At 35.4% G+C, this 18,251-nt stretch overlaps 1 protein-coding gene and 1 long non-coding RNA gene across 4 annotated transcripts in view; one reads left to right on the top strand and one right to left on the bottom strand.

Annotated features, from left to right (window-relative positions):
- Positions 1-15,270, bottom strand: part of LOC139041111 (uncharacterized) — a 118,982-nt gene extending 103,712 nt beyond the window's left edge. The window contains exons 1-3 of the long non-coding RNA XR_011495714.1: positions 15,134-15,270; positions 2,322-2,431; positions 859-954 (exon numbers count right to left, since the gene is read on the bottom strand). This is a non-coding gene — a long non-coding RNA (uncharacterized lncRNA). The remainder of the gene's footprint in view (positions 1-858; positions 955-2,321; positions 2,432-15,133) is intronic.
- Positions 15,193-18,251, top strand: part of CNTN5 (contactin 5) — a 1,141,798-nt gene continuing 1,138,739 nt past the window's right edge. Inside the window, exons 1-2 of one of the 3 annotated variants that reach the window (XM_070490391.1) lie at positions 15,195-15,331; positions 17,488-17,606. The gene's annotated coding sequence lies outside the window, so the exon portion shown is untranslated. Of the gene's footprint in view, positions 15,332-17,487; positions 17,607-18,251 lie in introns of all 3 variants that reach the window. The other 2 variants (XM_070490393.1, XM_070490392.1) reach the window with 2 other exon arrangements.

Here is an 18,251-nt window from a genome sequence, read left to right as displayed (position 1 = left end):
TTAAATGTTAACATCTTTAACATCTTTAATATATTTAAATGTTTAAATGTTAATTCATTTAAAAAGCTGAATTCAATAAACACATTTGAAAAAGGATGTTGAAAGAGCAGAAAGTATATGCAGCATTTCAGAAGTTTCTGCATTTTCAATTAATTTAGTCATGCTTTAGAATGCATAGGTATTTGCAGTATATGGGTGCAGGTACAAGTGAAAAGTTTCAAGAAAACATGCATAAGAGAAACACACATCTATTGAGGGGAACAGAGTTTCCAAAGTCTGAATTTTAATACAAAGACGTATAATGAGAAATAAATTTGGAAATATTAGCATGAACTTAGAACAATCACTAAAGCATTTTTGTGTGTTGTATTTATTTTCTCCTTTCTGATTTTTAGGTATAAAGGGGCAATTTATACCCCTTGTACTTCTCAGCTCATAGCACATCACATTCATATGTCCATTCAAAGCTATCCCTTTTGTGTTTTATCTTACTTTGTTTTATGTTATTCCATTCCATTTTATTGCACTGTATTTTATTTCATCTTTTCTTCTGTTCTGCTTGCCTGCATCCTTCCATCCCAATATTCACTTACTCGTCTTGTTTAATACGCGTGAAATATGCATGAAACCTTATCAAATATCCAGTGTTGTTGCGTGTGTGTTTTAATTTACAGACATTATATTTAAATATAAATCATATTATTTTACTCCTCTTTCATTCCCAACACCAATGTTTTGAGATATATACATGCTTCTTTATATGTTTCTAGGTTGTTACTTCTTACTGCTCAGAAATATCCCACTCACCACATTTTACTTAGGCATTCTCCAGGGAATGCTCAGTTGCTGTTGTCCTACCTTCCAGATCACATGTGCTTGCTTCTTGTTGGAGGAATCCAAACAGGAACTATTAATGGAATAAATTTTGGAAAATGTATTCCCATACTCCATCTTCTGTAATATAGGGGAGAATACAGAAGAGAGTGGAGATTACAATTCATTTCCAAAAAACAATATCTAACATATCAGGTTTTAGCATGCAAACTTAGATAAATGTTGTTTTATTGAAGTCTACGAATGGTTTGTCATTTTATATACTGTTGGTAGGGCCTAAAATTCATCTCCCTATGTCCTTGCCATGTACTTGAAATGATATACATTTCTGTCATTTTACGTAGATGAAAACCAAGATCTTACAATTGTTTTTTATCTGCATTTCTCTTATTTCTAGTAAGTCAGAGTATCTAGTCATATGCTTGTTAGCCATTCAGCTTATATTTCTAACTACTCATTAATATGTATTGATTATCTTCTAATGGTTTTCCTAATTATTTTTATTTAATTTAGATGTTAGTGTTTTCTAGATATTCATCCCTTGGCTATTTTAGATGACATATGTATTTACTCTCAGTCACATTTGTCTCTTAACATTAATTAACATCTATTGAAGAGAAATCATTAGTAACCTTAAGGTTTATAACTTTTGTTAAAAAATTACTTCCCTAGCCTTTGTAAATAGTTACCCACATTTTCTTCAATTAGCTTATAATGTTTACATTTAAGAAGCTTTCATTAATGTGTTGCTTGATATTATGAATTTGAATAAAACACAAATGAAAATTGGCTCCTTACTCTGCCCAGAAACAATGTGACTGTCTATTTATGCAACTGAATTTGTCGACATCCTTTATAGCTTCATGGTAGAGTTCTACTGTATTTTCCTAAAGTTCTGATCTTTGCTTATAAATTTATTTAAAGTTTGTTTAATGCTGCTTGAACTCTTTGCTTATTAATCTAGAAATGAATCTGCTGGGCTGCATCCCTGCCAAAACTGATGGTCCCTTCTCTGCATTCTCTCCTTTCCTTCTTTTGTTAATCCATAGACGAGAGAAATAGGAAATACCCATCAAACTTCTTTTGGCTGGAGGAGAGTAACTTGATGATGGAGGTATGAGCTAAAAATAAACTCCTCCCAAGTGGTCAGAAATAGAGATGCCAGGTCAAGTCTTGGTACTACCAGTAAAACACCCCTTCCATCCCCACTCCTTCATGAATACAGCATGTTAGGTTTAGGTGAGAGACCCAGTTACTGCTTAAAAATAGCTGCTTTCTTAGTTATACGCTGATTGACCTCTCAGAATGGCTATGAATCCAGAATAAAGTAAAAATATTACTGTAAAAATAGTTGAAACCACAACGATGTGTTTTATTCCATGAATAGAAGTCAAATTACAATAATCTTTTATTTTATATTTTAGAATTCATTATTCTGCTTTCACAATGAGAACAAAAATGATAAGCCTCAGAGCCTTTTCACTTACCCACTCCACCCACTCCAGAAGGTTATGTTTCTGCCTGCTGAGCCCCTGGGCATCTGCTGTCCCCGTCGTTGGTAATGGTGGAGGAAGTAGAACTGGCAGAGCCAGAGGGTCTGCAGGTAGTCATATGATGAAGGTAGAGTTGCCATAAGAAGAGAAATTAAGTGAATAATGAGAAGATGGCAAAAAAGCATGCGCAAACTACAACAAACAGGAACATATGTGATCTGAGACTGAGGGTATTTGGAAAATGAGAGCTACTGAACGTGACTACTTGGCTTGTCAAACGTTGAAGAGGACTCGTGGAAAGGGGATGGGAGAGCGAGCTGGTAAAAGACAATATTACAAATGTCTGTGTCTTAAGAGATTTGCTCCTTTCATGCTCTACAGAGGCTTAAATACTTAAACTGCCTTTTAATTTTCTAAGCAAGTCTGGTGATTATTTAATTATAAGCGCTCAGACTTGGCTGAGGGTAGCTCAAATTTATATGGGTCCATTTGATTCATTTTACCCTTAGAATAAAAATTTCTAAAAAGTAAATGTACCATCAGGTTAAATTCCCTTAACTTATTAAGATTGTGTGTATGCATGTGTGTCTGTGATTTTAGAAGACTTTTAATTTTAATGATAATTTCCCTACTGATTATATGAAATTCTGTGTTACATTGCTGAAGCATAAGCTTAATAAGTCATGAAAAAGGACTCTGTAGAAAATGCTAGCTGAACAAGGTTACTACTATTGAAGCCTGTATTCCTACAACCTAGGTAGCTAAATGTCTTCTGTACAGTGAATTTACGTTAGCTACTTAAATGGATATAAGTGAAGAATCAAATCTAGATGTATAAAATATGGAGATAGTAATAAATGTTTTAAACTTATCAGCACAATTAGCTAAATTATTCTAATTTATAAAACTGACATTACCCAAAACTAGGAGTTTCTAAAAGGTGGTCCTAGGACTCTGGGGTCCCAAAGACCCTGTCAGCAGGGACATGAAATCAAAGTATATTCATAACAAGGCTAAGATGGTATTTGCTTTTTTTACTTTCTCTCATGAGTGTACATTGGAGTTTTCCAGCAGCTAATGGAATGATATGAAGTATGAAAAGTAAAATATATGGATCTTTAAGATAAAAAAAAAAATGATTACTACTAAATTTCTTATACTCCATTTCTGGAGTCATTAGGGCATAGCACTTTTATTTCATGACCGTTTCAAGAGCTTTATTACAAAAAATAAATGCATAAAAATAATTAATTAACTACAAACCTTAAAGGTCATTAAGTAATCTTAAGAGTGTGACATAGAGACATTGTACAGAATAAGCGTGTTGTTAACTTTTGAAAATATATAAAACTAAATGTTGTTGCAAAACCAAGTTTCTCCAGTGTATACATAGGTCATGGAAAATAATAAGCTCATCACTGTGCCAATATGACACCAAATCAGTAAGTCTATTTAGTGCCTATAATATAGTGTTACATTGATTTAATGATGCTATTAGTGATATTTGCAGTGATTGGACTGGCATAAACAATTAGTATTTCGGATACTGTTTCTTGGTAGAAAAAACACATAATTCCACTAATTGCCTCTAGTTCTGCTTCTATTAACTGCACACTTTGTACATGCTAATAATCTTATCAGCTGTTGCCGAGTTAATTAAAATTCATGTCTACAAGTATAAGCCAAAATAAAAATATGTATTCTGCTCAGCTTTTTATATATTAAATAAAACATTTTGGAAGACCAAATTTAAACATCCATCTCCAGAAAATGCAAGAAAATGAAAAAGATGCATATGCCAAATTAACTTATGACAAACTCGAAAGAAGTTGTAAAAATAATTTTGCATTCTCATTATAAGGTAATAGTTAAGAATCATGCCAGTCCATTCATTGGTATGGAAAATACCTGCTATGTTTTCAGAAAAGCATTGTTCATTCTTTGAGTACAGGAATGTTTCCCAAAAAGACTTTTTTGATTTGCCTTTTTTCTGAAACAGCTAGATATATTTTAATTTGTCCCACAGTTCCCCAAATCAACCTGAAGGTATTTACTTCTTTTGATGGCATTTTATTATTTTAGATTTTAGGAAATCATTTCTAAGTGAATGGTATAGATTACATGGAGGATTCTTTTGTTTGCTTATTAGAGGGAAATTATATATGATATTTGTATTTGTATCTAGCAATGGTGGTTTGAGTTTTAAAATTGTATTATTTAGGGGCAGACCCAATGGCATAGTGGTTAAACTTGTGCACTCCACTTTGGTGGCCCAGGGTTCACAGGTTCGGATCCTGAGAGTGGACCTACACATCACTCATCAAGCCACCTTGTGGCAGCATCCCACATACAATATAGAGTAAGACTGGCACAGATGTTAGCTCAGCAACGATCTTCCTCAAGTTAAAAGAAAAGAGGAAGATTGGTAACAGATGTTAGCTCAGGGCCAACCTTCCTCACACACTACATAAATAAATAAATAAAATAGAATTGTATTATTTATTATTCTAATCATTAATGACAAAGAATATACACTGGACAGTATTTTACAATTAAGAATGTCACAGTATATTTCAGTTACATTTGCTTGTGGCGTAAAGAAATAAAGATGTCAGGTATGACTAATCTAACTGGATTTTAGTCAAGGAAGATCACTTTAACTGGGACCAATCTAAATGAGTAAGTTTTCCTATGCCTTTAATTTGTTCCTTAAGCATTCAAGCTGCCTAGATTCGCTCAATTAGGAATTGACAAGTGTTGTGTTGCTATAAAATAATATACATGCTGTAGTAAGGGCTCTATATTATAGTGTCCTTTTTGTTTCAAGAAGAAATTCTTCTTAAAATGTAAGAGTTAAATGTAATGTATATATGTATATGTGCATATAAAAAATGTCTATATCTATTTTATATATTGATTAGGCACCAGAAATTGAATTCCTAAGATCTAATCTTCCCTCTAACAACAATAGCAACAACAGAAAGGAATGATAAGATGATATGTTTGAGAAGTATCTCCTTAGTGGAAAAAAAAACCCTCAAATTTATTACTACTGTTGACCCCCAAGTTAAATCCAGCCAAATAAAGTAACACCAGGTGGAACTTTTTTTTTCAATCTTTCTCTGAATTTCTATTTCATCAAAACAAATATATCAAAATTTTGATGACCTTTTCATGCTATCCATTGCTTTTGAGGCACTTTTCATAATTGCAACATACCTGTGTATACTCCTAAACTCCTAGAAGCTAAATAAAAAATCAATTTTTCATTTTTATCTCCTTTCACTTTTCTGAACTTGATGCATTTATGCACGACCTGCTTCTTGACATTCTCTCCAGCTTTGGCTTCCCTGAACATATTTTCACTTGATTCTCCTCCTACATACACAATATTACCTTCTCAGTGTCCACTATTGGTTCTTATTCCTCTGACTCTAAAATGTGATGTTCCCCCAGGTCCCATTGTTGGCCTTGCCCTCTTCTCATGCCATCATTCTCAATAAGTAAACCTATTTATTCCACTTCTGTACCTGATTACAGTCAAAACAAGATTTATAACCTCTAAACACTGGTACTCAGATTTACTCAGCACAACTTCCTAATGGAATCTATGTCACTATCTACAAAACTGCACTCACAAATACCCGTTAAATACTGTATCTCAGCTAAACCCATTACTTTTGAGTAATTAGAGTTCCCTTTTTGTTCTGCTTAGCCCAACGGGTTCAGTATACTGTCTTGGTTACTTGTCTATATCTCCCAGTGAAATCTAAGATCTGAGAGGACAGAATCTATTTCTTATCTATTTTGTTCACCATGGTGTACCTAGTTGTGCTGCCCTAGAAGAAAAGAGTTGATGCAGTGTGACTTTTCTCTATTACCCTCACACAAGCCTAATCAGTCTACAAGTCTTCTTGATTCCTATCCTAAAAGTCGCCACAGTCCACTGCCCTGTACATTCTTAGCTTCTGTTTTTATGACCCACGGCTACAAATATTATAATAGTCCCTTAAAACTGGTTTCTCTGCTTCAAGCCTATGCATCTGTGGAATTAACTCCTCTTGATTAAGACTTTGCAATGATTCCAGTTACTTAAGATGATATATAAATCTTTTCTCAAGGGACCTGCTACTTACTCCAACGTCATCTCCTGCTCTGTACTTGCCAGGGGCTGCAGTATCTACCCAAATTCATTAATTCATTAATTTGAACTTTCCTGACACATGAATTTGAGACAGCACACTATGCTCCTATGATAGGGCTGAATAGATTAGATATCAATATAAATATCCATATAGATACAAGTATAGATCTAGATATATACATAGATGAAGATATAGACATGTGAATGTGGATATAGACATAGACATTTTTAATCACCTCTGGTCAGTTCTTCTACTCATTCTTCTGAGCCAGTTCAAATGCACATCCTTGGTGAAGGGCTCCCTTTAATGCACAGAGAGGTGTTTTCCCATGTCTTCCTACAGAATCCTGAGTATCTCTCTCTTAAAGCACTTCGGACATCACATTTATACGTCTGGACTATAAGCTCCTTGAGAACAGATATGGTGCACCCAGGTATACACATAATCAGTAGTAAAAACATTTGTTAAAAGATTGTGTGAATTAAAAAGTGACAATTTGTATTAATTATTATATTAATTTACCATGTGAAGACAACAAAATGTAATTTTACATACACCTCAAAATCTCAGATTAAGAATCCTGAAAATAAAAGCTCTTTTCAGAACTCTTTCCTTAAATACAAAGCCATTAAAAAATAAATACATAACATAAGAAAAATAAATCCCCAGAAAAGAAATAAAAGGAATAAAATATTTACTCATGTTAAGGACAATTCAAGCAACATTTAGAACACTTGTGTTTTATGCACTTTTTAATCTGTTAACTAATAAGTATATTCTCCATTAAGAAGGCTTTATTGTTGAGAATTTGACCTTTGTTAAAATCCAAATTGCTCTGAGAGTTAATAATCAGTTTTGAGTTTGTATGAACTTTGTAGAAGAGTTGAAGATGCTTATTTGAAAACTTTTTACAGGAAATAAATATAACACTGGTTTATGATGGAAGTAAAAGAATGTAACCTCAAAGTTTATTATATTGGGAAAGACAAGCCAATGTACTACTGGTTGTTTCTACCAGATTCAGCCCTGACCTCAGTAAGCAAGACAATAACCCCACCAAGGAGACAAGTCCACCTGAGGTATCAGAAGGAAGGTTTCCTGATGTTTTATGCCATGTTAACTTCAGCATAAAAATGGTTCCTGTGTTTCACATACTTGTGTGCACAATCTGTAGTCAAGAGTTAGTGAAAAATGAAGCACAAACGTGTTTTACTCAATACCAGAATAATATCAAAGTCAACAATTCAGGCTTAAAAATGACAAAGAAATGTATTTCCTATCCCTCCATAGAAAGCATATTTTCATTTTGAAGTAACGAACACAACTGAGAACAAACCAGGATAAGATTTGTGTTTCTACCAATCAGTCTAAGAGAAGCAGAGGAGCTGGAACTCTAAATCAGGTCAGAGGAGAAGAGAGGTAAAGAAAGAAAAAGGGTGGGGAGAAAACACGCGATTCTGTTTCTGGTGTGTAGAACATGGGACAGCTGGAGCTTGATCAACTTAGAAGGTTGTCATGTGTGTCCTCTGCTTTGCCCAGAGAATGTGTGCAACGGACAAGCAACAGGCAAAGTGGACCTGGGAAGCAGAGATGGTGGCCTGCAGTGGAAACCGGCTAGAGTCTCAATCCTCCCAGGGAGGCCTCCATGAACCGGAAATCGGGTTCTTCTTGCCCTTAGTAAAAGATTAACTTGTTGGTCAGAAAACTGAAGATTTTTTTCCCCCATGTTAATCTAATACTGAAAAAGCTCTAATTTAATGACTTTTCTATTAAAGTGTTCAAACTTTTCGTAGTCAAACATGCAGTTTTCACTAATACTAATACCTCATTAGACATTAATTGTGCTGATTGCCACCAACAGTGACAAGCCCTGAAGGGTAGGAAGTTTGTTCTTTTTACAGTGGAATTGTCCTAAGGCTCACTGGGAGTATATAACACCCACTGCTGTCATTTTTTAGCAAACATTGTCAATTTTTTCTTGTTTCATATATTTTTCAGTGGGTTTTCATATGATTTCTTCTGCTGCTGGGTTCTTATTAGTATCTGCTATGTCATTAGCAAACATTATTTAGCACAAGCCTGAGCTGATATCGTTCCACCTTGTCCAGTCTTTCGACTTTCCTTGAGACTGTCCAAGATAGAGTCCTTTCTCTTGTCTGTAAGACTGTCAGCCCTTTGTGATCTAATAATTAATAATCAATTAATGTTTGATAATAAAGTTGCATTATATTATACTTTGGCACCTGAAGTAATTTATTTTCACCTTGTTAGGAATATCTCTTCCCCAATTGCACTGAAAGCAGGGTTACAGTATGTGATTCTTTACTTTCACATAAAGTTTGTGTATGCAGGCAAACGATGTGGCACAGGAAATAATGAGAGGGATATGAAAGCAGTGTCATGTAGCTATACTATATTGATTAATTTTGTTGCCAGATTAAATGGGCTTGGGATCCTTACAAGAAAGGTGCTATTTAAGCATAAAATATTGGTGTTGTATCTCTACTTGCACAGTTATAAATTATATCTCAAAATTTCACACACACAAAGCAAGTTTTTACCATTGTCAGCAAGCAAAGCCAATGCAGCTATTCTAGAAGGAGCCTCCCCCATTATCAAAACAATTGCCAGTGGAGTCCTGATTCCTTCATTGTTACTAATTTCTATGAGGGATGGCTGCTGGTGGGTCAGGTAGAAAGGACACAGCCAATTTCCAGGTACCAGGCTGAATCTGACATGGTGACAGGAATATGATTTTTTTTTTAATTTATAAAGAAAGCAAGCCAGATATAAATAGGACTGATGGCAAATAAATTTGGAACACCAAAACGCAATCTCTTCTGAACAAAACAGCACTCGTTGTTAAAACTATGTATTTTCCTCCAAAAATGTGGGCTGTTATGTGCCAAATTAGCATGTTGAATCAGATATGGTTCAGGCAAAACACTAGAATGAGAGGAATATATATTTACTTTTGAAGTCAAAATATATTCACTTTATGAAAAAAGTTTTGCTAAAACCTCATATTTATATTCATTTATCTCTGTACAGTGTTTAGAGTAGTACGTTCCTAATAAATGTTATTTGAATGAATCATATGTCCCTGAGAATATACAAAAATGCCATAAACTGCTAACAAATGTTTAATATGATATTTTATCTTGTTATGCGCTTGTACTAAAATTATTTTCCATTTAATGGGTTTTCTGTACACGAGTTCTGTTCTCTGCATCTGGTACCAACAACTTGTTTTGTGATGCTTTGATTAATTTACTCTAACCAAACTAGGGATTGATTTAGTGAACTGGTTAAGAATAATCAGTGTAGGCAATCAACTTGAGTTTGAGTCTCAGCTAGACCATTAGGATAAAATGGAACCGTTCATCTAAAGCACACCTTTTTAATGCCTAGTGTATAGCTAGCCCTCAGTAAATGTTAGTGGCACTTATTGTGCCTCGAAGTGCTAGATCACCTATTAAACATTTTGAAACATTGCATCTTGTCGATGTGTTTATTCGATGGTATATGTCAAATCGTATACATAACTCTTCTGATGGCCTCAATCGCTAATTTGGGGGTTCCTTTCAGTTCCCCCAAAATAATCAGAAAATCCCTAGGACACAACCTAAATGACATCCCTAATTAGAACACGAGTGCCATCTAGTGGTATCAATTACTAACTACAGGCTGACTGGTGAACAAAAAAGCCGGTGATGAAAATGTTCAGTTTCTGCTTCATAAGGAGTCTCTTGAAGCGAATCTCAGACAGACAAATGAGGCTTCCTATACATACACTACTCAACCAATAAAAAAGATTAAACACAAAATTTCAGCAGCATGTGGGGGAAATTTAGTTCCTGGTCCACAGGAAGCATACAGTCTAGTTCTGTATGTAAAGACCTCCAGAAAATTCTTAAACTGGATTATAAATAAGAATTAGAAAAAAAAAATGAGTCCAGATATAAAAGAGACCAGGGAGGGCTGGACTGGAAAGACAGGTATAGTATTTGATAGCAACATTCTTTTTGAAGGAAGGTTATTTTGATTTAATGCCAAAAGTCAAAGAAAGATCAAATTAATGTGCCTGGGAGACAGGAAAACAACGGGAAATGATTAAGATGCAACACACTGTAAAAATCCTTTAAAATAAGACAAGGAATTAGACAGAATACAGGAAGCCATTAGAGATTTTGTCCCAGATTTTGAAGATTGGTGTGTAAACAGAGACTATATGGAGACATGATCTGGTCATGAACAAATGAATCCTAGGCTTTGCTCTTTTATGGAAACAACTTTCTAAGAGATCTTGGTGAGAGAGTGCTATACAAAATGAAACTTAGACATCTATACAAGTAAATGTATTAAAGTTGATAAGCATCCTTGAGACTGAACATATATCTAAGAAAAAAATGCAAGTTCTTATCTAACAGAAGCTACTGGATGGAAACAAATAATAAGCAAACTTTACCTTTAAATTAATAAGATTTTGACTTTTTCTCCCGTTTCCTAAAATCTTAGTTTAACTGCCAGTGTTTTCTGTTCTTTTCTAGGGAAGAACATTTTTTTTAGACCAAGTGATGGCAGAGAGTGAGCATGAGGACCAGCTAGAAGTGGTCAGTCACCCCCGCTGCTTCTGTGAGTAAACATTCGCACAGTGAGCACCTTAGAGTTCCTCTCTCACACTTCTTATTGGTTGTGGTTGCAGATGTTATCAACAATCCACAAAGCAGGCTCTGTTCTTTAGTGTTGGTTACTGAAGCAGCTGTTCAATTAATTAAGTCAGTATATTTTCCAAGTCTGATTAAGATATGTTTATTTTTGCTTTCACAAAACAGCTGTGATGTAAGTACTAAAATTGATGTTCTGAGAAACTCAAAATAAAATTAAAACCATCATATGTTGTCCAGTTCAAGTAAAAGTTTACTTTTGGATCTTCCGGTTTTATTTATATTTATAGAGAATACTAGTATACATCAACGATGCGAGATTTTGACTTCTTTTATTTTATTTCTAAGTACTTGAAGGTTAGCTGTTGTTTTTAACCTCTAACATAGAGGTTTAAAACATGAAAATGGAAAATGCAAATGCTGAAATTGGTTCCACTAAACAAAGCAGGTGATCCAAGCAAGAGGACTGAACTTGATTTGAATTGAGTATTGCTGTTTCCCAACGTTTCATGGGGCAGTTTGTTGAAATATAACAGTAGTTGAGGTATATTAACTAGAACCTAGAACTTTATGCGAGTCAAATGAAAGGAGAGAAAAAGGAGGGCATGATTTAAAGAAAAAAAATCTGTTACACAAATAAGACAAAAGCTTAGAGGCAACTCAACTGCTACAGATGTGCTGCATCTGCTCGCTTGCCCACTGGGGACCAGGAGATAAAGAGATTAAGACATTTACACAAAGATGGTTAGACAACAAGATCAGATAAGCAACATGGCAGTTAAGTCGAGATACTAAAACCATTGCATAGAGAAGATGACCCACTAAACCACCTGTCCCACTTTCAAACAATGTTGGTAAATCATTTATGTTCAAATGATATTTTAATCAGGGTAGACAATGAGCTGGTTAATTTTAAGATGTTACTAATATTCTGAAATGGAGAGAAACAAGTGAACTTTTAAAAACGAATTTACTTAAGTAAACAGCATTGGGGTTTTATAATGGGGCATGAATATTCTTATGTCTTTTAAAGACAATTCTAAGTCAGGACAATATTTTAAAATCCCATTTTCACATGAGAATAATAGAAAATCTTAATTATGATGCATGTGAAAATATTTGTGGGATGCTCAGAAAACATGTTAGTTTGTTTCCCCTTGGCTTACTACAAGGAAATTTTTCCTGCTTCTTACTTTATGCACTGCTGTTTTCTCTCTAATTTCAAACATTCACATGCTTATACCTGAATACTGTGGATATAATAGAATACAGAGATGTACATAATCTGTAGATCCCTCACTTTCCAAACTCAACAATTTAAAAAATATACAGCACAAAAATAAACTCCAAAATAGCAAAATTTTAAATTTTTCAGAAAGCTGTAGAAGTCAGAAAGACTAATATTGTGTATAATACATAAATAGTTGTTGATATAGAATACATATATACTATTAATATAGAATATATAATTGAATAATGCTATAAAATAGAACATTACAAGTTATGAAAGAAATAGTAGATAGTCACTCTTTCTGGGTCCTGCTGAAAAGGAGTCAGGTAATCTAGTCACCCCCAAATTATGACTTGAAGCTAACATTCTAAATTTGAACTGACAGAAATAGACCTTACTATTCCTAATTAACCAGGTTCAACATCTCCTTTCTCTCCCTCTCAATTATCAGTTACAAAGGAAAAGTGCTATTACATCATCTCCTTGTTACAAACATATGTTCATGCCCAATTCTTGCGATAATATTGCTTCCTTTAAAAAAAGTAAAAATTTCATAAGCCTTTAGATTCTTTTATTAAAAAAGAAGAAAGATTTAATCCATCTATATCATTTGAAACCTAAATTTCCTTGCTCACGTTATTTGTGGGAGCGTACCATGAATCAGGTAAACTTAGGGCCATTTCCAACAAAACATAAATGAATTTTTCTCTCTAAACCCCACTCCTGGCTTCCTATCTGTGCTGCTATGTATCACTTGACCCTATGTCTTGATTTGACTGACCTACATTTTTTATTAATTTTTTTAATTAAATAAATTTCTATAAACCAACTTAAATCCTTTCTGAAACAACGCTAATTGAAAGAAAATATATGAAATATATGAGATACTGGTGCATATGCCAAAGTTATCAAATCCTATGTAATCTAAAGGTGTTCTAGGAACTGAGGAAAACTATAAGCAAGCTCGCCCTCTCTATCCTCTATTAAGGCTGAATGTGCTCAATTATAATAAACATTTAAAGGCAGAAACCTCATTGCACAATTAAAAAAAGTGCTTTAAGCTCTTAGACTTTGAATCTATGTTGTGATATATTTAAAGAGGTTATAAAAGTCCTGGTGATTCTCTCTGTGAAGAAACAGCCTGACACAGGAGTGGAGCCAGTGAGGCAGAGAAAAAGCCCAGAGAAGTCGAATCTCAGCAACAATCCCTCAGTTAACACATCAAGAAAATAACCTAATTACTGGAAAGCGAGAAAAAGAAAATAAAAAGTCTGAAAGGGTAGAGAAGCATTAAATGTGAACACACAAATTTGTCTTTGCTATGGAACAAGAAATCAGCCTAGATCCTGAGGGTAGCCATTAAAAGCAGAGACTGGATGCTTGTTCAACACGTGTGGATGAATGAGAAGAAGCCAAGAAACAGAAAAAAGACTAATTTTAATTACCAGAAAGGCTGCAAGAGAAAGAACCCAGAGCTCGTGGCAGGAAAGCTTCCAGCTACAGGCTGCATGGCACTGTACTCTCCTTGCCAATTAGAGCCAGTCAGAACCCATCGGGGGATTAAGTGAGCCGAAGAATCAGCCTCAGTGCAGGGTCAGGCTGGACTCACACACATGGAAAAGGGACACCAGTCGACACCGGGTGTAACTTGAGGCTCTCATACAGTTTCCTATACTGTCGACGTACAGAAAAAGAAAACAGTATGTGGCATCTCCTTTCCATTAAATATAGGTGCAAACAGCTTTCTCTATGGAAATGCATTGCAAAAGAAATGTAATATAATTGAACAAATGCTCAATTAGCATCAAATGAATCAAGAGAATTAGAGAATGACTCAGAGACTGAGAGAGGAAAAGTAGAGGGGAGGACTTGCTGAACAATGGCACTAAAGCTGCCACACTGTGGATTTACTACCTGTGTTATTTTTCCAATTACATCCATTGTGATATAAAAATTCAGAAAAAGGGCTGCTGTCTGAGACTAAGCCGACTATTTCCTTCGCTTATTTAGAACTGACACGAGGGGAAAAAAACAAGGAGAAGGAAAAACAGTCAGAGAGCCTGAGAGTCCTTAGATAAAACTCTCAAGTGTATAAACAAAGAGAAGCGCTTCCCAGGCAGGACCTAAGGAAATTCTCCAAAGTGAAAAGTCCACTCTGGAGCCGACCTGAGTGAACGCAGAGGTCTTGGCTGCTGTCTGAGGTAAAAGCCACTGACTCTGGAATCAGAAAGAAGAGCGGAGAGGCGAGGAGAGGCAGAAGTCGCCTGCGATCTCCCAGGCAGCCAGCAGCGCACACGTCTGCTTTGTAATCTATGCATGTGAAATTCGCAAGGTTGCTGAGCCGAGAAGCAGGGGTGGGGGGAGCCCTGCGTCCTTAGAGCGAAGGGAGATACCGGTGGACGAGCGACACGAGTAGAGAAACATATAAAACCCTTCTTGAGGCAAACAGACCTTTAAGCCCGGGGACATGCTAAATGAAGCTTTTCAGCGAGAGGCAGTGAGGCGCTGGGCGCGGGCGAAGGCGACAGCGCGGGCGAGCGGGGAGGGGCGAGGGACCGCACCGGGAAGGACACAGCCAGTCAGAGGCGCGGGGCGCGGGGCGCGCGGACGCATTGGAGGAAAACACGCGAGCCCCAAACACACCAGCCCGAGGAGGCGTCGCACCTACTTCCCAATATAACCAACTACGGAGTCAGGAAGCATAACTGCGAGGAGGCGGCCGCCAAAGTGCCATTAAAGCTCGGGGCGGAAAGGATGCGTTACCTGGGTCCCCTCTTCCGAGAGACGCAGGGCAAGCTGGAGGATTCCCTCTGAATGATTAAGAACTCCGCAATTCTCTTCTGCCACAGGCTGAGAAGGACCCAAGGAACTGCTCTCTCTGAACTGTGCCGACGGGCAGGAGGATGGGAGAGGGGAATTGAGAGTCGCAGAGGAAGGACAGGGGAGTCTGGCATCTCATTGGTAAGTGGCTGACATTCCTTTGCCAGTGACTGCTTTCTGTGACTGTGCACTTCATCTCGCAGGCACTTAGAATTTTTGACACATTCGCTTCTGTAAAGCCATCCTTTCTTGCCATGTTGCCAGAATTTAAAAACTGTAGATAAAGATTTTTTTTGTTGTTGTTGTTTTTTTAATATGCTATTTTTCTCTGCTGGAATTTTCTGTCAGAAAAGTTGAAGCGAGAGTACATTTAACCTATATGTGTATCTCATAATATCAGCCAAAATCAGAGTAAACAATTTCTACAACTAAACTGTAAGGTGGCAAATGCTAGGATAGGGTGAGAATTTTCTACAAAGGAACTAAATGTTCAGAAAGTAGGATGTCATTCTCAGGTACTGGATGTATATCTTATGATTGAGCAATGTGTTTGTGAGGATACAGCCCAAATAACTGGGCATCTGGCAGTGCAATAACTTGTTAAATTTCAGTAGGAATGCTCTCTAAGTGGAGTTCTACAAAGTTCGAGAGACAAAAAGAAACAGTATCTTGGATTATGCTGAGGTGTTTTCTAAATGTTGTGTAGGAATGTGATAGGTTTTTAAAGAGAATGTGAAAATATGTTCAGACATCCTTATTGAGTTTTTTTTGTTGGAAAATGGGAGAGAATATTAATTTGCATATATATGAGCATGTTGTACAATAAGCTGAGGATTACTCTGACAACCTCAAAATTTTTGAGTTGTTTTAACTAACTTTATTTTGGAAATAGAAGAATCCACTAAATATTTTAGAATTATTTTGTTTTCAAATTTTATAACCTCTGTAGCATGAAAAATACAATTCAATGTGGTAATTGAAATGAAGATTGAAATGTGGTAATTGAAAGGAAGCAAAAAAACTTTTAAACTGTTATATGTGAAATGCCTTATCTGTATTCAATTCACCTACTTCTCTTCTTAATTTAAAAGATGAAATCATTTAGAGATGCCATACTTCTACCTTGATTCTCAGTTTTAACTGTGGACTTAGGGATAAAAAAGTAGATGTTCACTAGGGCACTAGCATTAAAAAATACAGACAAATAAATAGTGGGTCATATTTAAAAACTAGTGGAGGCATAATTGATTACTGTTAAATTGCAGCAAAACTGCAGAAATACTTACGACTATCACAGCAAGCTTAAAGGAGTTCATCATGATTCATATTGTGACCCTAAACATAAAAGAATTAGTAATGATTAGGGCATTATGTTTTTCAAAGTAACTGTAGTCAATTTTAAGCATCTCAACAGATGTTTCTTTCCATATTTTCCTACTTCATGCTCAAATTACTATAAGTTCTGTGTAAACCAGGAGTATATTGAGTCTCAAACTTGGTAGGTATGTGTTGCCTCTGATTCAAATGGAAAAACCAATATAACTGGGTAAGAATATATATCACATAAAACAAATGATTGAAAAATATAAAGACCAACTAAGTGTGGTACAGGAAACAAAGCACAAAATTCAAAGTTAAAAAAAGAAATGTGGTATAAAAAATGAAGTAGAGATTGAAAAGTAACTTAGCTGGGGTGTGGTGAGATGGTATTAAAGCCTATTTGAAAATAAAAAATTAGTGAAATGTTTATTAAAATAGAAGTACCAATGTTTTTTTGCAAGGATTGGTGGAGCCTTTAAATTGTTCTTATTTAAAACTTCTGAAAACTAAAAAATGAAGAGAAAAGCTGCTAATTTTAATTTCTCTTGAATTCTATATACAATCGAATAGAATGGTAGAAGTCTCATAATTACAAAAAGAACATTACCCCAATAGATTAACTAAATGCCAGGCTTTGTCTGTAAATTGTGGGGCACATGCACACCAGGGTGCATTTGGTAATAGATCTGAGAAGCTACACTTGTGGAATTTTTAAATGGACGCTGAAATAACTTAACGTTTCCTGAACTGAGCAATGCTTCAACTACCAGGTGGTCTAAAATTTTTGTAAGTTAGGAAGATGAACTAAAATCAAATCATAAATGTACACCTAGGCTATGCTTATTTTAAAAAATAATTAAAAATTAGTTGCTTCTGAAAGTTGACTTCAATTTTCTGTGTCCAGTTAAGTAAAACAATTAACAATGGACCATGTTTGGCTAATATGTATTTCTTTAAATGTCTTTTTCATTTAACAGTTTAGAAAACCTTCAACCCCCTTAAGGTCGAGGTTAGAGTGTGGTTTAATGCAACACTGACTTAGTGATAAGGACCAGAAGGTGTCAGTGAAGGGCGGTGGGATCTCCAGATGAAGAAGGTAAGGGGATGCTCTGCTGGCCGAGTCATTTTGGAGTTTGTCTTACTTTTAGATAAAATAAAAGGTATATTTTTGAAAAATTTTTTTAAAAAGATGACAACTTCTCTCGATGGTTGTAATAGTGTAGAGATGATTTGACTATATTTAAGTTCTGTTGGCTAAAACAAAGTTTTACAGCAGAGCTTAGTGTACTCCATCCATCAAAAACTCATTTAGGATTTCATGAAGCCAAGATGTTTAAAGCATTGTGATTTGTAGAATCCATCTTACCATGCATATTTTGATTACCTATGATCTTTGAGTTGTCTCTGTTTTTAAATATATTTAAAAAATTTTTTACTGAAGTTGGAAACTTATTTCTCTTAATTTAAATAGGTCCACACCTTTATAAAATTTGTTGTCTCAAAATTCTGACTTCAAGAGCTCAGATTTATTCATTTCTTTCTTATTACTGAAAATACAAACATAAGAGAGGTGTGCATTTCTGCCGATGTTTTCTACTGTTATAAGACTGTGCTGATATGTTCCATGAACTTCTTAGCACTTTATAGCAGGAAAGAGGCTGGTCGGAAGCTCAAAGCAGTAGAATCTTTGCAGAGGTCTATTTTCTGAGCATTTGTGATCAATAACTCTACATTAGAGACT

Source organism: Equus asinus, chromosome 20, assembly GCF_041296235.1.
Source record: "Equus asinus isolate D_3611 breed Donkey chromosome 20, EquAss-T2T_v2, whole genome shotgun sequence".
NCBI classification, from domain to species: domain Eukaryota; kingdom Metazoa; phylum Chordata; class Mammalia; order Perissodactyla; family Equidae; genus Equus; species Equus asinus.
The sequence above is the reverse complement of the archived record's forward strand: the minus strand, read 5'-3'. Positions and strand labels throughout refer to the sequence as shown.